The sequence below is a fragment of the Lissotriton vulgaris genome, chromosome 12, assembly GCF_964263255.1.
Source record: "Lissotriton vulgaris chromosome 12, aLisVul1.2, whole genome shotgun sequence".
Taxonomy (NCBI): domain Eukaryota; kingdom Metazoa; phylum Chordata; class Amphibia; order Caudata; family Salamandridae; genus Lissotriton; species Lissotriton vulgaris.
The window spans coordinates 754,044,439-754,069,733 of NC_141700.1; the positions used below are offsets into that span (position 1 = coordinate 754,044,439).

The following is a 25,295-nucleotide window of genomic DNA, read 5'->3' on the forward strand; positions in this document are numbered from 1 at the left end:
AACCCTATCTTTCCCTTCTTAGGAATTCCTGGGAGAGATCCCTTTTTGATAAGTTTCACTCAGGTACAATTCGATCTCACCTTTGTTTCCCTCCAGGACAATATGATCTGAACTCTATAGAAATCTGTCCTTGTGATTGTAGCTCTTTCCAATCTTTTGGAACATCTGGTATTGTTCTGTAGGTATTATGATCCACCTCGTCGAAGGTTCCTGTTCTCAAGTCCAGGGGCTTTTACTTATACAGACCGGCGTTTTATATCTGCAATTATTAACTGATCATGCAGTGTCTTTTGCTGTTTGTTCCAAAGTCAAAGTGATGAATTCTTAAACTGTTAACTGGTATTTCAGCTTCAGGGTTAATGTGATCGATGCTGGAATTCTTTTTTGTATGTTTTTATACTTCTTTTTATATCTTTTGTATTTATATTGTATATCGTGTATGCCGTTTTTATTCTTTTATGATTATATATTTTTTATCATTCTACAAACTGTATGGAAAAGCTGTATGGGCAACTTTGTTGCGATCTTTCACACTTGTTAATATAAAAATAAAAACATGTTTTAAAAAAGTAGAACTACTAAAATAAACTGTTACGGGACATTCACTTGTTTAACTAAGTGTGTATTAAATAATTAATCAAAATGTATCACTTCATTTATAATTATTTCCTAAAGAATATATATTTTTAAATCCAACCCACAGTGACATTTTTATTTAGCATGCATTACATGTTGTTAATTATTTGTAGAATTACAATAAATTATATTTAAGTCTGTGATATTTTTTAATAAAATATGTAAAGCTTTATTTAATTATATTATAAGGCCTCGGGCATTATAGGAACACAATAAAGAGCTATTGAAGCACATCCAAAATTAATCTGTCCTCCTTTCCTGTTGTACATTCTCATCCTGTTCTTCTGCTTATAAACATATGTTCCTCATCCCACCAAGGAGGACACAACCACACCATCATCCCAATTTCCTTGACTAGGCACCTCTGGGGTTATCTGGAATCTCTAGCAGTTTTGCCACTTAATTTTATTAACGAGCTGACGATGGCCATTGCATGCAGGTCCTGAATCAAACTTATTTTTTTTCTTCAAATATATATTTTTTAATTTTAATTTTACAATATTTTGATTTGTTTTAGACATTAACACCTTTGAGGTACCAGGTACAGAAGGATGTAATACAAAAACATAGTAACATATCACAACATGATCCACTTGACTGATAAAAATCTTCGCCCTGCACTTTGCAACAGAGTTATTTTTAACCCTTTCCATGCTCATGACGAGCTGAGCTCGTCATGAACAATGGAATTCAACATAACTCAGCACAGGAGGGGAAAATGCACAGCAGCGATGTGGTTAAACTATTTTATTTTGTGGTTGTACACGTGTTGTGCTACCACAGTCTGCTGGATCAAAATCTAAACTGGGGCTATTTCATAACTGCAGACATCATTGCTGTAATCAGTCCCACCCTTGCACAGATTTCCTTTGAACTGTTCAGTTTTGCTGAATCTATTTTATTTTATGGCACCTCACTTTCTATTAAAATAAGGGGGCTGGCTAGCTGGGCTCAATGATGTCTTTGGACTTGCTGGACACAAGGATAGCTCGGAGAGTTCATCACCTTGGAAGTGGCATGTGGCCGCAGAGCCTCTTCGAGGCCCCCAATGTGCCCACTAACCATATTGGGAGCAGGCGCGATGCAAGCAAGATGGCGGTGGGTGTGACCAGCATCTCAGCAGGGCTGGACGCACAGCCTGCCGGAGGCCTGCAGTAAAGCTAGGGAGCCCGATCAGCTTTTTGAGGCCACTTGGTAGGAAAGAATTCCAGGGGGACTCCTATGCATGGCCTTGAACGTGCAGCAAGGTGTGGTGAGAGGAGAGGCTGCATGGGAAGGAAGGGAGGCGTTTGGCAGACAGTGGTCCTGTCATGTGTCTTCCCAGCAGTGTGAAGCCTGCACAAAGCCAACACAAGTGGCAAAAGTACTGAAGAAACCCCACCCTCAAAGAAAATAAGGTATTTTATGCAGCAGCAGTTCGTATTGGTTTCATTTGTAACAAAATATTTTATAATTGGAGTCTAAAAAACCTCATGAACAATGTATCCTCATCTTCTTCCCTCTTCATCTCTGGTGGGCCAAGGCAATATACTCATCCTTTTAAGAATCTTCTTCTGAGGTTTGGCCTTCCCTCTCTAACTGTTCCTTTTCTTAGGAGCTGAGAACTTTCTCTAGATACTCCTTTTTGGCTGTCGTTCTGAAGTCAATGCCCCCAATTTTGCACAAGGCTCTCAGATCACTGATATTCAGAGCTGGGAAGATGGACAGGTCAAGGTTCCGGTCAGCCTTCATTGTGCACTAACCTTTAATTTGAAAGTTGGGACCTTTGTTTAAAACTTTATAAAAAAACTTTCAATACCTTTGCATAACTTTCTAACTTTTTACTTACTTTGGAATGGGGTCTACACAGGGCTGTAACAATTCTAATTAAAAAATGTTTAAGAAATATCTGAAAGAAGTCATTTGCATCTAATGTCAATAGTGGATTTCTCGTGCAAATTCCCTTATGACCAAGTGGTAGTGCGAAATATAAGTTCAGGATCCCACCACTGTAACACCAAGGAAGGTAAGTAGATTATTATGCAGTGAGGCTAGTTAGGCAGCAATATGCAATAATCTCACAATGCACCAAATAGGTCCTTTAGTTGTAGACTAATAAATCCCTAGCTCAGTCCTGGTAGTGTCAGTCTTCACTAGAGCAACATGCACTTCAGAGTACCAAGAATAAGTAATTGACACAACTTGAAAGAAATCCGACACCAATTTATAAAAATAAGGCAGATTTTTATATAATGTTTGGCACCAAAACACAATCAGATGAGTATAACCAAAGTTATGGATTTTTAGAAGAAAAATAAATCAGCGCATCTCAATATTGCAAAACGATAACTTTGAGGTCAATGGGGAAATACACTAATGACAATTTGTCACTTTCAGGTCAAGTTCTGTGGAAACCACGGGGGTGGGGGGCAAGGTAAGGCAGGTCCCAGGACCAGGCTCTGGGTGCAGAGTAGGTCTGGCTGTCCCTGGTGCTGATGAATGAGTGCTGTGGTTGCTGGTTTTACCACCTAGACGATGGTGATAAGGAAGGGAGTGCAAAATCTCAACAACGGGGCCACAAAAGCACCGGGTTGAAGATGGTGCAGGATTCCCTTAAGGCACAATGTCAAACAAAGGTAGTGGTAGCAAGACTGGCCACCAACAAGCCTTAGCAGCACCAAGTCCAGCCTTCAGTCACTTCCAAGTCATGGAGTCCGGGCAATATGGTAGCCACCTGAAACTTGCTGGAGGTCAGCACTACATTTCCCATAATGCACTATACCATTTACATTTGGGCAATTCCCTTGGCTGGCCTGATGGCTAGTGATACTTTGGATCTGGTGCGATTTTGCCTGCAGGCAACTAGTACCTCTAGTCCACAGGAGTTCTGGAGTTGCCTTTGGCTTGCAGAGGGGCTCCTCTTTTCTTTGGAACCGGTCACTGGTCCAGGATGAGTCGTAGTCGTACAGTTGCAGGGTGGTTGACACAGGTGAAGTCTTTGCGCCTTCTTGTTGTGCAGGTCCTGAAGTCGCAGACTCGGTCTCTTCTTTGACCTTTGGTTGCAAGTCACTCAGATCGGAGGTTCTGGTGCCAGGGGTGCCCCTTAAATCCTAGATTATGGGGTGTTAGGAATGTGGGTGATTTTAGCCAAATAGGCTGCCCATGAGGTGACCATAGGGTGTGCTACATTTCTACCCAGAAACCTCCATTCTGCCATTTTAAAAAATGGCAGACAGAGTATATAGATAAAAAGCATACATATCACTTATAACATGTCCCTCATCAGTCCACCTCATCCAAAGGCTTAGTTGACACTACCCCTCGTGGTCCTTAGTCTAAATGCAGCCCTTAAAAAATTAGTAATATAGAAAAGTGTAAAAGCATCTGGGGCCAATTTTAAAAATAAAAGTGCCACCCGTGCTTGTTTAAATCTGCCTTTTTTTTTTAAATACCCTTCAGAAAAAGTCTTCTGGGATAAAGATAAAATGGGCAAAGTAAAACAAAGTGAAGGGTGTCCTGTGGAGACCTGTGATTGCAGCCAAAGGGCCCCTTCATCTCTGAGGGCGGTGTAAACCCTGCCGGCTCTGCTAAAACGTGCTGCAAAAGATTTAGCCTGAACCGAGTCATTAAAAATCTATCATGAGCACTACTTATACAGGATAGGTATGGCTCAATGCCCTCGGTGGACCTGGCTACTAAATGTTCTCTCATCAACAGTTTGGTCAACTCTCTATCTCCCCGGAGCATCGAGGCATACTTAAAGAACTGGTCCTTAACCAGGGCCTTATCCTGCGTGCTTATTTCCGAGAGGTTATCAAATAAGTCTGCACATCCAATTTTCTCAAAGGACTCCTTCACATATTTTAGCTAGGGAATTTTGAGTCCATGGTCCTGGGAGAGACAATCTTCTATAACCTGCCTGCTTAGTGCTGCCTCCTCATTTAACCAGATCTTTACCCAATAAACTAGGGGGTTGACAGCCCACCTATCCATGATGTAACGGACACCCAGTTCTTCATGTACAATGTGGGCTGGCGTGCTCCTAGGGTCTTTTAACAGGTGCCTGAGATACTTGTTCTCCTCTATTTGTAATTGATTCGCCTCGATGAATCCCCACACCTCACTGCCATACAGCACTTTGGCGCAACACATGGAGCTCAACAGTTTCAGGATCTGCTCTGGGGACCACCGTCCTAGCCTTTGTGCAAAGTTTATTATTGATCTGTTACATTTGGCCATGCTTCTGCACTTCTCTTCTAATAAATATTTAAAATGTAATTGCCCTTCAAATAAAATCCCCAGATATGAAAAAGACTGCACCTTACCTAAACAATTAGATCCAACTGTATAATTATAGGATTTAACTGGCTTTTGCCCACTTCCATGACATAAGATTTTGACAAATTGGGGGACAAATCCAGATTCTCCATAAAAGATATACAGCCAGATTCATCAAAGACCCGTTTTGCGAGTCTTTAATAGCGATTCATAAGGAATCGCTATTACAGACTCGCAAAACAAGATTCATGTAGGAATCGCGAAATAAAATGCAATTCCTACACATTCCTTATTTGCGATTAGCAAATTGCTAATCGCATATAAGATAGCGATTTAAAGGGTGCCAGGGGTGTCCAAAGGACACCCTGTAGCACCCCTTAAATGCAAATTTAAACAGGTGTTGCGCACACACATGTCCAAAGGACATGTGTGTGTGTAACATGCAACAGAAAGAAATGCACTAAAGTGCTTTTTACTCTTTTTTCGCAATTTACCACGAAGTCAGACTTCGTGGTAAATTGCGACCAAATATTGCGAATTTGCAATTTCAAATTGGTTGATGAATTGCATTTAAGGAATCTCTATTAGAGGTTCCTTAAATCCAATTCCTCGCAAATATGCAATTTCGCTAATAGCGATTTTTGCATTTGGGATGATGAATCCCAAATGCAAAAATTGCACTCGCAAAGGGCCAGATTCTCAGAATCTGGCCCTTTGCGAGCGCAATTTCGCTTGATGAATCGGGCTGTACAACCCATCTATTAGGATCTGCAGACCTTTTGGGGTGCGTACAAGGAGTACTGCGTCACCTGCATAAAGCAGAAATGGAATTCCACGGGTACCTATCCTTGGGTGTCTACCGGAAAAGTGCTTAGTGCACGATCAAGACTATTTATGTATAGTGTAAACAGAAAGGGAGTTAATATGCAACCCTGTCTGACACCACTACAGCACGTGAAGGGTTCGGTTTTATTTCCAGCCTGACTGTATCTAACCGTAGCAGTGGTATTCAAATGCTAACTTTTTAAGATGTTAATAAGCCCTGGATCCACGCCAAGCCCACCCATTATTGCCCCCAGTTTCCCTCTATTGACTCTGCCGAAAGCTGCAGTTAGGTCCATGAATGCCAAATACATCGTCCCAGAACTGACTACTGTGTATTTGGCTGAAATAAGGTATAGGTTGAGGCATTGGTCGGTGGTAGATTTCCCTGGCCTAAAACCAAATTGGACATCAGTTATAACTTGGTGCTCATCAGCCCAGTCCATCAGCATATTTAAAACCACCCGCCCTAGTACCTTCACTGACACATCATTGAGAGAAATCGGGCGGTAACATTGTGAATTATCCTTATTACCCTTTTTTAAAAAGGGGACAATCGTGGCTGTGGACCAGAATGCTGGCATTACTGTATCCACTGCTGCATTTATGACCCTAGTCAGGATTGGAGCTCAGAGATCCACGTTATTTATAAAAAGGTCAGGTTGGATCCCTTCTGGGCCAGGCGCCTTGTTCCTAGTTAGACCCTCAATTCCTGTTTTGACCTCACTCAATGAGAATCTCAGTGGAGGTATACCCCTTTCCCCATTACACACCTGAAGTTGATCTGTACTTGGATTGTAATTATACAGCCCTTGAAAGTGCACATACCATTGCTCCGGCAGGATGTTATTACTTAGCCTGGGTTTATTCGAATCTTGAAAGCAAGAAATATTTATGACTCTCCAGAAAGCGGTGGAGTCTTTTAGTGTTATTGCCTCTGTCAGGTCATCCCAAGCTTGCTTATGTAATTGACATTTACGTCCCTTGACAGCTAACTTGTAATTTTTTCGGCAAACTGACCCCGATCCCTATCTCTTGGGGAGGTCTTTAAGGCATCTTTCAGCTCTCTAAGAGCACGGAAACATTGTGGGTCAAACCATCTCGGGTTATCTCTTTTGACACTAGGCACAGAGGCTCTCAGCAAGGTATCAACTATTTGGGCAACCTGTTTGAAAGCCTCAACTAATTCTGCTCCTTCCACTTCAAGGTCTAGACACCTTAAAATGATATGTTCACCTTCTTTTAAAAGGGATTTATAAAAGGCCTCTCTGTTAACCTGTGTCCAACGCAGCCGCCTGCCCTGGTCCATGGCCCTGGCCTCCACCCTCCCAGGCGGATCATAGCGGTGGCAAACACTCCCAGGATAAGGCGAGGGGGTTATGATCACTAAAAGCACTGTGACTGATACTAAACCTGGACACACAATTTCTAAATGAGGTAGATACAAACATATAATCAATAAAAGAGGCACATCCTCTGCCTTTGAATGTAGGGTGAACCAATTTATCCTGTTGGACATCAATCATGTCCATCGTGTGCGTTAGCGGGTGCATGTTTAATACGCCGCATAGCTCCCTGCCCTCCTTTGTATGTTCCAAGTGTGGGCCATCTTCAAACATACAAGTTGACCAATCCCCACAAAATGCTCTTAGGTTTGGGCACAGATGGCAGTTAAAATCTCCTGCTAAAACTAACTGAAGTGCCGTCAGTCCTCCCTCGCTTCTGCGTCTGTGAGAGTCTAGCATCCAAATCGTGCAGGCTTGCGAAACCCTGACCATGTGACGTTGCGTTATAAACATTTATAAAAAGTAACCTGTAACCTTTAGTGAGAAAATGAGCCCCTGCACAACCTCAGAGTCCCAGGCCAAATCTGTCCATCTACACTCTAATGTGAGGTCAACATAAATAACCAACCCTCCCATGGCTCCCTGACGTTGCCTTACGCGCCGGGCAAAAGAAGGTTTTATATCCCTCCAAATAAAAGTTATTGTTTAACAGGTTCCCTTGTTTCTTGCAGACAAGTAATCTGGAAATGCCATATATAGAGTAGCCATTCTGTGTTCTTAAGTTTAGTGGATAGGCCTGCTATGTTCCATGAAAGAATTTTAATTTCTCTCCCGTTTGGCCTTACTATGCTCTCAATTGCCTGGATACTATTTGACATGGGAACATTCGTGTATGAGCCACTGTCGGTGTGAGCGTTTACAGCCTGTAGATCATGAATAGTGTGGCATTCCACTATCCCTGCGGTAGTCACTTCTCCCCTCCTCCCTCAATCTGAGTTAATTACGGGAGTACCACCGATTCTATCAACTTCCCTCGATGGACTTAGTCAATCAATATCATTTAGGTCGTTGAGGTCTCCGAGTAGTGCAAAGACATAATTTTGCAATGGTGCATTGGCCCACCCGAATGCACCCTCTTGTCAACATACCTCTCTATGATGTTGAATCGGGAAGGGCAAAGGTCCATAGAAAAAGCCCAGTGGGAGCAATTTAACATGAGTCCATCTCAGCTTGATAAGACCTATTACTCTGAAAAAGGGCCTTGCGCACGAGATCGGGATGCCCAAGTGTCACTATCACACAGTCCCCTGGGAAGGCTTTCCTGGTTCTGCCAATCCAGGACACCCTCCTCGCCATCAAGATATGTCTATAGTCTCTAATATTGAACCCCGCATTCCTACACATCCAATGCGCCACCTTGTTAATCAGGTGTGTCACAGGTTCGTCTTTTTGGCTTATGTGTGCTGGGACACCAATTAAAACAACTGTATATGGGCACGATTCCGGTGGTAGGTCTAAAATTGGAAGGCCTGGTATACTCTGCGCACTTAGAGAGGACATCTCTGGAGGAGGAGCTACGCTCGCAAACAAGATGGCTGCTTAGGGTCCCGGCTCCGTAGACCTCCGTCCCCCGCCAGATGATCCTGATGAAAATCCTGATTTTGCGCCCGACCTCAAGGTGTACGAATCTATGTATGCTCCGATGGTGCTATCCCGGAAACTTAATTTGCTGATTTGACGAAGTTATGTCGAGTTGAAGTTTGAGGCCTAGTTCAGCTGGAGAGCCGGGGTCTGGAGTTTTGGTCTGGCCGGGCTGCAGTTGAACAACATCGGCTGCCAGCCGCGACCAGGGTCCGGTCTACAGCGGTGGAAGTATTGTAAGCCCAATTTCGACGACAATCACTTTGGAGTGTTGAACTTTGGTGAGAGGAGTGCGGCGACAATACTGAGGCTGTGGGCAGAGGTCCTCGTCCCGTGGACCCGGTTTGGCCCCCGCCAGGGCTCGGTGGTCGGGGTCTCCACCTGCAGCAGCGGAGTACTGTTTGCAGCCGTAGGAAGTGTGCGGCCACCCTCTAAAGCCGTCCGCACTGCCATTGCCCGCCTCCCCCAGAGAGCCAGGGGTCTCTGGAGGGTACGTAAATGTTCGTATCTGTGAGTGGAGTGATGAACCGGACGGAGCATGAGCCGTCGCTTGCAACAGTAATGGCAGCCATCGGGGGCGTTTCACGCTCGTATGGACACCCTGATGTGCGGAATGATTGCTGGCTTAACAGAGAAAGGATTTGCGGGACCGGACCCTGCTTCGCTACATGACCTGCGCCCGGCTACGACACCCGAGACCGCCATGTTGTTTCACAATGAGGACCCTGCGCGACAAGAGTGTTTGGAGCCCCTGGTCAGTGCATCGGAAGATTGTGACCATAATGCTTTGAACGTTCTGCAGTGTGCATCGTCTCTATTGCGGGTTCGAGACTTGATTGACGTTTCTTTCCTTGAGTTTCCTGTCGCTGACTGTATTGGTGCCTTCTCTTCATCCTGTTCCCCCATGGCTGCGGAGTGGCTGTGGAGGAAGCAACATCGAGACTGCCTGTCGTTGAGGGAGAGTTTCGCTGCTGATGGGGTGGTTCAGGATCCTAGGTTTTGGATTTGTCTCGGACACACACTCTCTTGGCATGCGGCTGCTTGTGTCGACTCAGTGGTTCTACCAGGAGGGGTTCCTATGAAGGTGCGGAAGGGTCAGGGCTGAGACGTATGGCCTAGGGTTAGTATTAGGGTCCTCCTGGAAGTGGGATTTATACTGTTGGGCACACGCACAGGGCCACCAAACCCCAGGGGCCACCACGCCAATATATATCCTTAATATAATAATCCTCTGAGGATGGATACATATTTGCGTGGCGGCCCCTGGCAGGGATTTGGCGGCCTCTGGCTCTGTTCCACTTCCAAACACTGTGCCCCCCCCTCTTCACTGGCCTCTGCGCTCCGCCCCGCCCGGACCCCCTCTTCCGGGACCCCTAACTACGCTCCCTGCCCAGGGCCGCCATGAGCCTAGAGCCGCCCCTGCCACCAGCTGCACCCAGGACCATGCGGGACTACCCAAAGCACAAGCCCCCGGATCTGCCGCCACTGCCAAATCAATAGGCTCCCCAGACAACAGCATGGGCCTGCCCTGCTGCCCCCAATTCTTTTCTCGAAGCCAGCGCCAGCACCGCCTCCGACGGCAGCGGTGGCCCCAGCCTCAACTTTGTGAACTTGAAGGGGGGGAGGGCCTGGAGGACCAGGGGGACCGTCTGCACCCTTCAGCATGCCTTCCATTGACCCGTCTCTTCCATCCGTGGACAAGGTGTAGGTAAACCAGCAGTGGGAGAAGGATGAGCTGCAGGCACTCAGCAACATGTTTTCAGCTTTCATCGACAAGGTAAGAAACTTTTTACCTGAGTGCTGTACGGTTCTGTGGCATGTTGTTGGTTATTCATAAAAGGCATGCATGGTTAAGGATAGCTGCTGCTGCCCAGCAGTTCAGCCCGGCTGTGCCAAGAGTTAATTAGGTGTTAAATGTCACTCCCATCTGTAGTTTAGACCAAACAGACACCGGGCACCCACAGGGGAGATCATAGCACCCGCTGGCGAACGAGGATGAAGCGCCGGAGGGGCAGCAGGGGCTGAACTCGGCCTCTTCAGTGAAAAACATGTGGCATTGGTGGAATTCTGCCTCTCGCGGAACTCCGCGGTATTCGGCAGTTTCCTGGCAACTCCACGGAATTACGCAAAGTGAAACTCCACAAGCTCCGCCCATGCCTAGTTCAGACTAGAGCCAATAATCAAAGCAAACTGATCACCAAATGTAAATGTAAATGTATTGGCATTTATATAGCGCACTACTTACCCGTAGGGTCCCAAGGAGCTTCGACCGCTGCGAAACCCTTCCTGGCTTCCCTGAGAGATGGTCCCTTAATGGGTATCTCCAGGGTGAGACCAGGCATCCCCGGCGGTCTGGTGGGGCCGTTAGTGAAGATGTGGCAAGCTAATGCCCAGAGTTGCCGAGTGTGATCGCTGATCAGAGTGGGCACCGAGGCGAGAGAATTATCGAGTCCGCTGACCCTGGTCCAGAAACCTGCCGCGCCGGGAATCGAACCCTGGTACCGGGCCGTCCTCTGCTCTCGGGTCTGCCGCCTCTAACCAGTGAGCCACACTACTTCACTGCATCTCAGGAGAAAGAAATGTGAGAAGGACTCTCGTCAAGAAGGTAGATTCTTAAAGTTTGTGAAGAGAGAATATGGATTTCATTAAATAAACAGAGGCTAGCTTTATGCATATTTCTTTTATTGCCAGCTCCTTGCAGCACTTTAAAATAAAACAAACCAAAAACAAAAATTCCAGAACTAGAACGTCACTGTAGCCTATATAACTCTCTACACTGCAGCTATCTTCCTCTGAAGGGCAACTATGATCTCCGAGGTTACGTCTTCAGGACTAATGGAGGCCTCTCACTGAACGCCTCCTGCGCACGTCCTACAGTGCGAGTGCAAGGTATGCACACCACAGCCGTTACCCCACTTGAGCCCCCGCGGTAACGCCTAAACTTATCTCTTTAAATATAAACACTGCTCAAAAAATGTTTTTAAACCCTACAGTAAACTCATAAATTGGGTTTTCCACACACTAAATACTTACAATGGGATAAATAAACAACATGTATACATTTTAAATATCCAGACATTTATCAAATATAAAATATCTCCTTTAATAGATAAGTATCATAATGGATACAGCCTATTTCACTATAACAACCATACCACACAATACTTATCTATCAAGCAGCAGAGGAAGATGTCTGTTGTGTAGAGTTATATAGGCTATAGTGACAATCTACTTCTGGAATTTTTGTGTCTCGTTTGTTTTGCTTTAAAGTGCTGCAAGGAGGTGGCAATAAAATAGTATGCATAATGCTAGCCTCCAGCCTTGACATTAAATCTATGTTTTCCTATGCATGAGCCTTGCGACACTGAGGCCCTCGCAGGCCGTCCGTGGCATTACAAAAGACATGCTATGTTGTTATCAGTGGGATATAATGCGTCAATCTGGGTTTGTGGGGGAAAGGGGGAGGGTTGTTCTTGAATCCCACAGCAATCTAGCAGTATCCCAATGCTAATGCTAATATAAAGCAGGCTCCTGATACTCCAAGCAGGGTGATTAGTAGCCACGGTTCACCTGTTTTTGAGTGTAGCTGGCTGTGGTCATGCCTAGCTGTATTGCCCACTATAAAGTCAGAGATATTATGTACACCTGAAGAACTTGTTTTAAACTGAGAGGTGTTAGTGGAAGTCATAAAGAATAAAGCTAAAATGGGATTACCTTTGCCTGTCCCTTTCCTTTTCTGTGCACCCTCTCAGGTTTAATGTAGATTTTTCCTGTTTGCGAAGTAACCCATCAAACGTGTTCGGAGACCAGATATGGCAAAGGTATGACCGGTAGTGGCTGACATCATTCCAAGGTGTTGGATCACATACTGTTGTCTATGTTGTGTTGCTCTGTCATACCTCCTTAGTGTGCCTTCAATAAAAGTGATTTCAAACCATAAACTGTGTAGAAAAGTGTACACACATATTCCCATTCCTACCTACCCTTTGCCGTAAGGCTACTGTGATGCTCAATGACAGTTCACTTCCTTTTGTAACGCTGCTGTTACCATACGACACAGTACATAAAGGATCAAATACTAATGAGCTGGATATGTTTACTTCCGGTATCAACAATGAACTCTGCTCTGCTTTTTAGGTCTCGGCTAGAAGCGTGCGAAGCGCGTTCTCGCCGAGAACTATAGTCGTCGGCTCAGCAGACAACGAGTGGAGACAAGAGCTGGCCACGCGCGCATCATCGTCAATGGGAGAGGGAGAGACAAGAGCTGGCCACACGCGCATGGGATTTGGTCGCGCGCGTGAGTCAGTCTCGGAGCTGCCGATGTGCACGCTCACGGCGACGGCGTCTCCGCCGCGCGCCACAGCCCCATGATGAAGGTGACGACGAGCACGCTTTCACTTTCGCCGGTGTTGCAGAGCCAAAAGACGTAAGCAGCAGAGTTCACGGACCTCTGACGGGCTTGTTTTTACTTTAAGTATTGCAACTGTGGCAATTCATTTCTCTTGCATGAGAAAGAAGACTGCTCAGTAAATAACACCTTTTATTGAAAACGCCCGTCTCTCTATTTCTCTGCACACTGGTGAAACTAAGTATGCACGGTTGACTGAGCAAAATAGCTGTCTATTGTTTTCACACGACTCTAGAGATACACTCTTATTCTGAGGGAGCAAAGTTGTCATGTTTATGCGGTTGTCAGAAACTGAATCCCTTCTTGTCTGAGCCAGGGAAGTTTATCCCTCCCTATTCATTCAATAAAGTTTCCAGTGAGCTCTGAGCTAGCTGGCGCAAACCTAAATTAAGTTTAACATAGTCAGTAGAGACCTAGATGACCTCAGTCCTACGTCTACATTGCTGTTTATGTTATTCCAATGCGCAGAGCCTATTGGGAAAATAGAACCTACACTACACCCCCTTTTTTATCTGCACCGCTGCGGGACTCTCATTCTGCGAGCAACCACCAGATGGCATAAGTTACTTCGTGCTCCCGCCACTGCATTTTCATGATACTGTGTTGTCACTGTCCTTCTCAACTCAGTTGTGCTTTTTCACACAGAACCCCTTTTCCCGTAAAAACTCTAAAAGACGTCTGGAGTGGGTGAAAGGTTAATATCCGCCGGAACTTAGTAGGATGAGAATCCTATGTATTAGGTTTTGGTTTGATCAACGTTGAAGGATACAGTGTTCCAAAATATTGTGCACCTAATCTTTGTTTCCTTGGAAACCTGCTCTGCAAACTTACATTAAACAAAATTTCGACTAACGGCGACAGCAACGAAACCGGTGGAGCTGCAGTAGATGCGAATCAACCGAGTTTCGATGTTACAGGGTTTGATGAAAATGAACCGGGTGCAATTATCATCCCGGATAATGTAAGAAGAACTATAACTCTTAAACTTATATAAAACGGACTGACACCACGAGGTGGTACAGTCATATTTGTGGTAGGGGCACATGAATATCGGCAGACAGAGGTATTCTATTCATGGATACATTTTCCAGCAGCACACGCTGTGACAAAAGAATTCCACTATTACAAAATAGAGGAACCCCCGGGAGAATACACTCCTTTCGAGGACATCGAAATCCCACTAAATTAACTGAGCACCTGCTCTGGTTTAATGGCGCCCTAAAACATAATAGTCACATCACCAGGCTCGGTCCACTAGGTAGACCAGAAGCAACGGGGCCGGTCCTATGCAACTATGCAACACACCCAGACTGCGAAATAATTTCAAGCGAAGAACTCCTAGTTAAACTAAAAGAATTAACAAAGGCATATAGAGAATTAGTTCAATTGGCAAGGGATGATATAAAGAACCTCCAGAAATTGAAGGAAACAGATATAGCAGACCAACCATTTGAACTTGCCAGAATCATAGAAAAATCCTATGAAGAGCTAGGAAGAGATAGTTTGGGTGGGAAACCGGTAAAACCCCAACTGACTGAAAATCCTGAAAAAATATTTATTAAAAATAATTTAAGAACTCCAAAAAAGAGCTGGGATGGTAATAAACAATCCATTCCCAGGGAAAAACATTTCCAGGCAAGAGGAAGGTCTCCTCAGGGGAGAGAGAGATCTCCAGGCCGAGAAGACAAGTCTCCCCAAAGGGAGCCCTCTGAAAAAAGATATAACCTTAGAGATAGGGATAAAATAAGAAAACCTGACAGATATCAAGATGTTGATACACATCCCTCTCGATCCTTCTCACTCAATCTTTCTCGATCTTCCTCACAGAAATCGGAAAGAAGAGGACGGTCAGAACACAAAGAAGAGCACGTCAAGTCCAAAGACAAGGAACCTGCTCATCAAAGTAAAAAATTACAATTTCCCAGAAAGAAGGTAGCAAGTATTAAAATTAAACATGCCGAGAATTCTGAGGACACAACTGAAAAATGGAGAGTGGGCACAGACAATGCTAGACAGCGCAGCAGAAGTGACCATAGCTCGCAAGATCCTGATGAATCTTCTGGAGACAGTGGACACGAATGAATACATTCAGGTGGAAACTGCAGACACACGAGTTAGTGTGCCCCATAAACTATATGAAATAACATTACGTATAGAGGGAGATAAAACTAGGAAAATAAAAGGTCTATTTTGGGAAAAACTTTCAAAATTCTATGGCATTCTGTTAGCTGGGAAAGACTGGCCACCAGAGTTTGTCAGGGGGTGCCCTCATGGCGAGGAAATGATTATGCCTGCCTTCTCAAATCATATCCCGATTCATAAAAAATACACATTGGCAAGAAAATGGGCAGTGGCCTAAGCTCCTGCTTTATACAAAAATCATGTAGGATGGTATGAGGATTCACCTCACCACAAAATCCAATTAAAAAATCAGCCCACTGCACAAAGGCAGTACCCAGTTAAACAAGAAGCTAAAAAGCAAGTCAGGGAGATCTTAGATCAACTTGAACATCAAGGGGTGATCGAAACATGCACCTCTCAAATGAACAATCCTTTGTTTCCTATCTCCAAGCCAGACGATTCATATTGTCTAGTTTTGGACTACAGACACCTTAACTCCTGTAGTAAAACATTTGCAGTACAAAACTCACATAGTGCAGCACTAATGAATAACATTGTGCGCAAAAAATATAAAACGACATTAGATATCTCTAATGGATTCTTCGATCAGAACATTGCATCTGAAAGCAGGTATTTGACCGCTTTCTCAATAATGGGATCGCAAAAACATTTTTGCCGACTCCCACAGGGATTCAAAAATAGCCCAGGATTATTCTCAGCAAGGGAAACAGAGTTACTACAAATATATGATGATGAGGCATTATCCTATGTCGATGACATCTATCTCACAGATGATGACCTGGAGACTCACTTAAAAAGGGTGAACACCATAATACTTGGGTTTGCGTCAGAGGGTTACAAATTCAACTTCAAAAAGTCACGAATTGCCCATCTAGCTGTCCTATTTTTAGGATATGAATTATTAAGTGAAGGCAAAAGCCTGGCAGACAATTTCTTTACAGAAATGTGCTGTACTCCAAGCACCAAAAACGCTGAAAAATTTACAATCAATACTAGGTTTCCTGAATTTCGGAGGAACATGCATTCTAAATTATGCAGAAAGGGTTAAACCTCTCTATGAATTGATAAGACCAGATTTCAAACAAACCAATTGGACTCAGAAACACACAGAGATTTTGAGATCATTGCAAACAAACATGTTAGCTAAAACAAAATTACAAACTCGCGAAAACATACGCAATCTTGTAATCCGAGTCATCCCAGGAAGATGCGGATTCACATACCTGACCTCTAATGAGGGAGAAACTGTACCTATAGCTTACAAATCACATTTGTACACTGAAGCTGAAATGAAATTCAGCTCTACAGAAAAAATTCTGACAGCGGTTCAAACTGCTGTAGAAAAAGAAAGAGCCCTGGCCCAAGGCAAGAGAATAACTGTTTATACAGCAGATTCAGCCCTTGAGGCATTAACAAGTCCACGCAATCTGAATACAGTGGCATTAGATCCAAAATGGGTACAATGGGAAAATTCTCTTGCTACAGAAGACGTGAAATACTATTTTGACCCGAAACTGAAAAAACTAGATGATCTAGAATACGAACAAGAATATCCTCTGCCAATCAAAATTCTGCCTCTCGAACAGTACACATGCGTAATCTATATGGACAGATTCGCACAACACTACGATGTAGAGAAGAAATCCTACAATGCAGCGTGCGCGATTGTTAAAGGTCGCTAGTGCTCTGGTAAATTCAAACCAATGATTACCAAAACTGAATCACTCAGGAAATGTTCAGCTCAGCGAGCTGAAATAAGAACTTTAAAGATGGCGCTTGAAAATGCAGATCGCGAATTCCCCACACTAACAGTGTGCGATTCGTATTTCTGCGTCAAATCATACAACAGTGACATGCAGACATGGATCAAAAACGGTTACAAAGATGACACAGGTGCCACAATAAAGCATAAAACACTTTGGGAACAAGTAGTTCTTGTAAAGAAAGAACTACAAAAGACTCACGTGATACACACACTGAGTCATCGACGTGATGGCGTTCACGTTGCAGGGAATTCATAGACTAACACAGCCACAGCGGAAGCGGTTCAACCGGCTTCCGTAGCCACTGAAAAGCGTTCAGAAAAATAAATAGATGGGGAAACCATGCTGGCGGTAAAAGCCTCATCAAAAGGCGATTATGCAGCATTACCTCTCAACTATCCACTCAGTAAAACATACATAATTGATGCAAACTCCGTTCCGTTTGCTCGAATCCCTGGAGTAGGGGATAGAGTAATTCCAAACACGAACCGGAGAGTTTTCTTGATTGAAGACGCACACATGGGATTGGGTCTGAGGCACCAAGAGACCCTGAAATCTCTGATGGAACTACAATCAGAGTATTGGTGGCCGGGAATGAGAGTAGATATCTACAAATTTGCAAAAAATTGTGAGGACTGCAACAGAGATCGCAGTTGTGAACCGAACCAGCCTGTAGCCCAGATACCACTATTAGATAGCATAAGGCTGTCTATAGCGCAGAAATCCAGTCGGAGAAATGCGTCCCATAATTAATAAAGACTTAATTCACTTAAAAATGTGGCCCCAGCACTCGGCTGACGCCAGAACTGTTTTTGCGAGTCTTTATCGGCACATACGCAATTGGCATGCTACATTCTGATCAGGGTCCTGCGTTTAGCTCTCGAGCTTACAAAGAGGCCATGAACAGCATGGGCATCGCATTGCGGTACTCTTCTCCCTTCCATCCTGAGGGAAATGCGGTTGTGGAAAGAAAAACCGGGACATAAAACAATCTATAAAGGCGAGGGTATTAGGTTCGGGTGATGGGTGGATCAAACATTTAACAAGTGTCCAACGTAGTCTTAATAATCTGCCAAGAAATTCTCTAAAAGGTCTTACTCCATACGAACTATTGTGCGGAACTAGAATGCTTATTCAGGATCTTGATACTCATACTTGAGTGGTAGAAGAAAAATCCTTTGATATCAAAGATCGTTTGGCTGTTTCACAGGATTTAAATGAAACAAGAAAAAACATGAGTAACAAAGTTGAAACAACAGCCGACAGCCACTGAAGAAAAACAACCTGTCCCAGCAAGACCTGTCTGGATTCCAAAAATTGGGGATCTGGTCAGAGAAAAGATCGCAGTAAAGAAGGAATTTGGGCCTTCTTACAGAAAAGCAGTACCTGTCTTAGCTATCAGCGGAACAAGATCAGTTGTACTACCGCCCCTTGCTGGTAAAAGGGAGAACAGAGTTGTATCCATCGACCTGGTAAAACCGCAATCATGTGTCTAATAATAAGTAGTAGGCAAAGTGGACTCCCAAGAAATAGCAGAATACCGAAATTTGCTACAATTGAAGAGGCTCATACTGAGAGACTAATCACATTTGATAAACCTGCTGTGAATAAGAAAGGACTATGCAATAATGCCATGGAACTAGTGCCTCTTGAAACCCAAATTACAACAGTTCGTCAAGAAACACCAGTCTACAATGATGTAGCCTCTGACTATGCTAATGAAAGAATGAAAAATGCAAAAGCAAATGAAAATCCGCAAAAAATTCCAACAATTGACAGAACTGCATCTGGCTACTTCATCAATTTAGACGACTTCTCTGAAGATCCAAGCGAGCATGAAGAAACACCTCTAACAAAAACTTTCAAAGACAAAGTAATTGAACTTTTTCACCAACTAAAAGAAACATATCTGATTTCACCATGGGTTGAATTTTAGATTGGGTTAGGTGTACTTACTCTCCTGCTTTGGCTCATCATGGTTCTCTGTTTGGGAACATTCATTGATGGAAAATATAGTACAATGGACCCGGCAAGTCAGAACATCAACTTGGTCCTAAAGCCTCACACATCCTCCCACGTCGAGAAAAGAGAACTGTCATCTGTGAACATCTCAGCCAATCCAATACCCGGTGGGGTAGCATGGGACAGAACTGATTATGACATTTTTGGCCCAGTTGAGCTCTTGAAATATCCACATCAGTTCAAGGTTTCATTAAGTGACTTTGTGACACCAAGTACATTCTCAGATGATTGGGACTTTGAAAACATTAATAATATGATGTCAGATTTAGTAATGTCAGCAAAATTCACAGAACATGATTACTTACAGGGTTCATCGAATTATGAAGAGTTATACTGTTATAACCATTATGGTGATCACTATTTGCATAAAACTGCTCAGCCTAGAAATGTTTTATCTTATAACCAGTGGGAACACTGTCCAACTCCACCAAAAGGCAGTTCGAAAACATTTTAGGAGAAATTCCAGTACTTCTCAGGGTTTATTACCAGTGATCCAGAAACGTTTTATTTTAAAATGTTAAATAGGGCAGGAATGAAAACAATGTTGACAAATACTAAACTGATTTATTCAGAAAAATTTTATGACAAAATGTCTACATTTGGTTTCGAAATTTGGAAAAACACCATTGAAACAAAAACGATCTGGGGTTCCAAAGATTGGCAAGTACAAGGCCTAGAAGCATTATTTAGGGCCTGCATGATCCCAGAACAAATGATATTCTTGAATGACACAATTCAACAAACTACTTGTCTTGGCCTAGCTAAGATAAAAGACCCTAGATACTTCCAGAGACAACATCCAGGGATAGTTACAACATACAGTGTAGGGAAAGTATGCCTTGAGTGACTAGAGAAATCCACACTGGCTGAAATTAAGCAACACTTGACTTTACTTAAAGACGGTGCTGACTTGCGTGATTTCATATTGGGACCACGCAAAAAGCGTCAAAAACGTTTCATAGCGGCCGGTATATACGCTGCGTACAACGAAGCATGGAAAGTAATGCAAATTGAAACAGCAGAAAAAATACGAGAAATTGATTGTATAAATTTGGAAAAATCACTTTCTGTTGTGGACAATGGGTTAACGACTCTGTCCTCCAGAACATATTCACTGGACAGCATTGTATCATCTGCTTTTGATATAATAGAGCAGGACTTACTAATGTTACAACATGGTCAGTCTCAATTACGTTCTATTGTACAGCTTGGTTGGACGTTGCAAAATCTGCGTTCAGGCTACGTACCATGGCGTTTAATCAACACAACGTCATTATTCGGTATCTTATAACCTTACTGATAAACAAATCAGTTTGGCACAAAAAGGAGCAGACTATACGATGCTGAGCATTGAAAAACTCGAGAGATTACCATTGACAATGTCAGAGAGACCTGTCATTGAATGGATAATACACATAACGATTACAATTCCGATAACAACTTTCCAGTTTAAATACTGCCAAGAGTATATACCTGCAGGCCAGTATGAAAGGTTGGGTAAAGAATACATCAAATCAACCTGGGATTTACCTTATACACACAGATGTTATAGTGAAGGGAACAAGGAGGTATTCCTTAGTTGTAAAAATTGTAAAAAATCACTAAGCGGTACACTTCTGTGTCAAGGTATTAATTTGCATGGAGCCTGCGAAGGGTCTTCAAATAACCTTTCATGTCACCTGCATGGCACGCCTGCAAAACGGATAGAGCCATTTTTTAGACCACTTTCTAACGGCAGTTACGTTTTAATAAGTGACCACAGCTGTTGTGGCATGCTGCCAGGAAAAGCCTATCTGACAACTACAACTTCCAGGGCCGTTTGCTGTATGCAAGTATTGTATCCACACAGCAATCCAGATATGGGGGCTGCGTTATGGCCTTCGTTGAATATCTCTTCTATTCGAATTGATACTTTAAGCAGAATGAAGTCTATTCTTTTACAGACATCTGTGCCTTTAACGTCATCAAAAGAAATGTATGATCTGCAAGTGGCAAGGACATCAGCAGAGATACATTCCCTTTTATCGACAAATTGCCCCGTGCATTTCGTAGAAATATTAAGCCAAATCTTAAACATGTCTGATACCAGTGGCATCGCACATGTATTTAAGACAATTTTTTCGGGACTGTTAGCAACCTTTGAAACAGTTCTGGGCATCTTCCCGAATTTTGTCCATTCTGTTTTCGGCGGCCTACCCTTAATCTTGGGACTTGTGGCAGGAATTTTATTTTTGCTCCTTCTGCACCGATATGGCAAGCCAATCCACAGACAAGACTCTAGCAACGATGGAAGAAACGATCCTAGCAATACGATACAGAGACCGTATCACTAAGGTCCTCGGATTGGCCCGGCTAAGAGATCTGAGTACAACCTGGTTTCTTTCATTCAGACCGATCTGGCAAGATTGCATCATACCTGTGCTTCGATGTCTGCTATGCGGAGAAGAATGCGTGTTGGACGTCTGTCTTACACAAAAATCAGCAGTACCAATGGATATCAATACTTTGCTAGGTCCTGTAACGACTCATGCATCGTGTTGTCGCCAGCGGCTACCGATTCTGATGACGGCATTCGTTGAGACTTCACCACTACGAATAGGTGGAGGTGAGGTACGAGAGGAAAGCAGCACCAAACAGGTACAGCAGCCTGTGAGCATTGCTGATCCAAACATCGATGATAGCAATCACGCAGAGAACTGCACAATTGCAGCATTTTCGAACTTGGTCGAACTTTCACCTGACGTTGTAGACCAATTTTTTGAGGGTCTGTCTGAAATAATGTTCTCTCCAGTCAACGAGAATAACTCTTAATAAAAACAATGAGCACACAGCGTTCCCTGAACTCTGAATTCGGCCTTCAGTTTTGAAAAACAAAACTACTGAAAATATTTGGAACTATTTTTTCCCCTGAAAGCAAAATTATTTTTTGTTCATTCTCCAAAATATTGACCTTTTTTTTGGCACATGGTGCTCTGCTTAAAGTAGAACTATTTTTAGAGAACAGAGCTCCTATTTTAGGTTACTAGAGACAATATTTTACCTCAGCCTCTAGCACATATACAGCAATTTGTATAAATATGTGATGAAATGGTCTAGACCTTCTTTTCTGTATTTAGAGCCATTTCATGTGTAATTTTCGCAAGTCATTCAGCTGATATATATATGCATTTATCTGAATGATGACACTGCTTGAAAAGCGTACAGTACCAACACTAATTTTCGTGTATTTACCTTATACCATTTCAAATGCGAAATATGTATTTTGGGGTGAGTCGGAAAACACGCATGCATTGTTGAATGTTTACTATTGCTTCGTTTTTTAGAAATTATGGACATCAATCCGTGGAGTGGGTGTCGTGTTTATTTCTAGGACCCTAATTCAATATTCCCGATTTATGCCCTTGTGAGGTTATAATCAATAATATCCTGATAAAGGCATAAGAATCAGATCCATATTCAGTAATAGCCCATGCAGTCCAAAGCACAGCACGGCTACTCCCATCGACTCCTAGAAAGCACAACGTGTTCTTTAAACAAACCAAGCCTCCAGCAGCCCGGGAAAATCCCCCCTGCTTTTGTTTGATTTGAACAAGAACTCCTGAAGTCCAGAAAGAACTGTTAGTTCTTAGGGACGTTTTATGTCCAACCTTACGTCAAACCCGACACCTTCCAGGTATCAAATACCAACAGTTGCCTTAAGCAAACAAACTGTGGTTTGGAGCAGAGCGGCCATCTACTTGCCCGAGAGCCCAGCTGATGTGAGAGCCCACGGAAGCCGCCCCTCCTGTTTGACGCACTGAGAGAGACGCTGTCTTTTTCTCCTACCGAGAAAATCCAGCTCCGGTGTTTCCAGCCTACCCTTGCGGGTTGCTGGGAGATCGAGTCCTGAAGAAAGAGATACCAGACCTCCCACATTCTATTACCAAGGTGCAGAGCTGACTAAACCCTTAAGAGAATTCTTGATGCAGATTCTTGGCAAAATAATCTTAAACCACTTAACTTAAACTTCTACTTACTAATCTCTTCCCATGTATTAGGCTTAGGTCAGGTACACCGGGGTAGGCTTAGTAGAAGCACCAGTTGAGTACGTTAGTCAATGTATTTGTGTATGTATATATTTTATCCATTTTAAAGTATCATATGGCTAAGAAACCATATCAATGCTTTTACAGTATTATTTCATAATACTACTTTTACTTTACGCACTTTACTTTACGTATTGCAATTGTGACAATTAATTTCTCTTGCATGAGAAAGAAGACTGCTCAATAAATAACACCTTTTATTGAAAACGCATGTCTCTCTATTTCTCTGCACTCTGGTGAAACTAAGTATGCACGGTTGACTGAGCAAAATAGCTGTCTATTTTCACACGACTCTAGAGATACACTCTTATTCTGAGGGAGCAAAGTTGTCATGTTTATGCGGTTGTCGGAAACTGAATCCCTTCTTGTCTGAGCCAGGGAAGTTTATCCCTCCCTATTCATTCAAGAAAGTTTCCAGTGACCTCTGAGCTAGCTGGCGCAAACCTAAATTAAGTTTAACATAGTCAGTAGAGACCTAGATGACCTCAGTCCTACGTCTACACTGCTGTTTATGTTATTCCAATGCGCAGAGCCTATTGGGAAAATAGGAACTACACTACACCCCCTTTTTTTATCTGCACCGCTGCGGGACTCTCATTCTGCGAGCAACCACCAGATGGCATAAGTTACTTTGTGCTCCCGCCACTGCATTTTCATGATACTGTGTTGCCACTGTCCTTCTCAACGCCCCAGTTCCTTATCGGCGCACAGCACAAGGGTGCAAGTAGTCTAGGGGTACCACCTACTCGCCGCACCGAAAACTGCCTCAGGTACAGTGTTCTTTCCTTTTTCCCATAACTTTCTTGGCTGCATTGCTGTGTCGCGCTCCCGCCCCTTCACAGCAGCCTCTCAGCTCATGAGCTGCAGGGGGGCTGAAGCTGCCACCGGAGACTTTGGTGCCTGTTCTCTGCAGCTATGTACATGCTGCTAGTGCTGCCTCTCACTGGCGTAGGAGCATTCAGTTCTGCTTTGGGTGCAGGAGCTCTACGCCACTGCCACCTGGTTCTGCTGGCCACACAGCGCTCATTTGCATGTGGTGCCTTCCTGGGGCCATGTCACTCTGACCATGCAGCCTCAGGTTAATCGGGCTGGCGTGAGCCCAGTCTGTCTCTATGGTCCCACGCACCTCCTTCTTCCCACAGTGAGGTGAGTAGCCGTGGTTGCTACGCTGTTGCACTCTGGCTTTAATCCTTCACTGGTGCTGGGTAAAGGTCCGTCTCCCCTCGGGCTTCTGGAGATATCTCCACAACAGCTATTTTAACCATCCGACCACTTTCGTGCACCCGCTCTGGTTCACCTCATGACCCGGGGGCAGTCAGTTTGATGCGGGGTGGGCTCCCGGTAAGCTCCTTCATGCCTGGGGCTAGCGCGAACCATCACCCGTTAGGGTCTCTAGGCGCTGGGGGCCGTCAGGAAGATTCCATTATTTATTTTGTTGTTTGTTTATCAGCATATGGCGCTGCATGTAGCACACACGAACTACTGAATAACTAAACTGGAACGCCCTTTCTAAAGAACTAACGCGTCCCTTCTAATTGTATACATATTTCATTCGAAACACATTAGATGTTGATCACTTAAAAGAGCATGATGGGGCCTGCCATCTGCTGAAGAATATGTTCATTTGGCGCTGCCGACCTGCACTTGGCACGTAATTAGCACACACATCCTAGTGGCGCTGCCTATCTCTGGGCTTTTGCCTGGCCTTTCCTGAGGCTGTCAGGTTGTGAAACGCCAGAGACTTAAAGGAAATGTCTGGAGCTGGACGGCATTGAAGAGCAAACTCTGGATGTCACTGCAGTTTCAAAGTTTCTCTTAATTCAAGACGCGGCTCACAGGTTTGCTCAGCTGTAGGATTTCGAACTGGAAGTGCATTTTACTAGTGATACATGCAATGCTGTGTGATAGTGCATAGGCCCTAATTCAAGAAAGGTGAATGAGTTTAGTGCACCCCTGCTGGTAAACGAGAAGAGAGCTATGTTCGACACCCCATTGGGCACTGAGGCCACTGCACATTTCTTACTAAAAAATGCGCACTCTCTTCCAGTCTGGTGATCTCACTATGTGCTGCCTGGTGTCAACAATGAGACAGCATACATTCTCTCTCTCGCCAATAACGTGCTATAATTGTTCTTGTTCACTATCACACTATAACAATCCTATCCAGGCCTTTACATGACCATCATAACATTAAACTTTAACCCCTTGCCCGCGGCCGGAATTCCGCTCCTGT

The 25,295-nt window shown here is 43.9% G+C and overlaps 1 protein-coding gene across 2 annotated transcripts in view; it reads right to left on the minus strand.

Annotated features, from left to right (window-relative positions):
• The window catches only part of LOC147678591 (alpha-2,8-sialyltransferase 8E-like), a 123,766-nt gene that overhangs the window by 72,806 nt on the left and 25,665 nt on the right, over positions 1-25,295 (minus strand). The window lies entirely within an intron of this gene.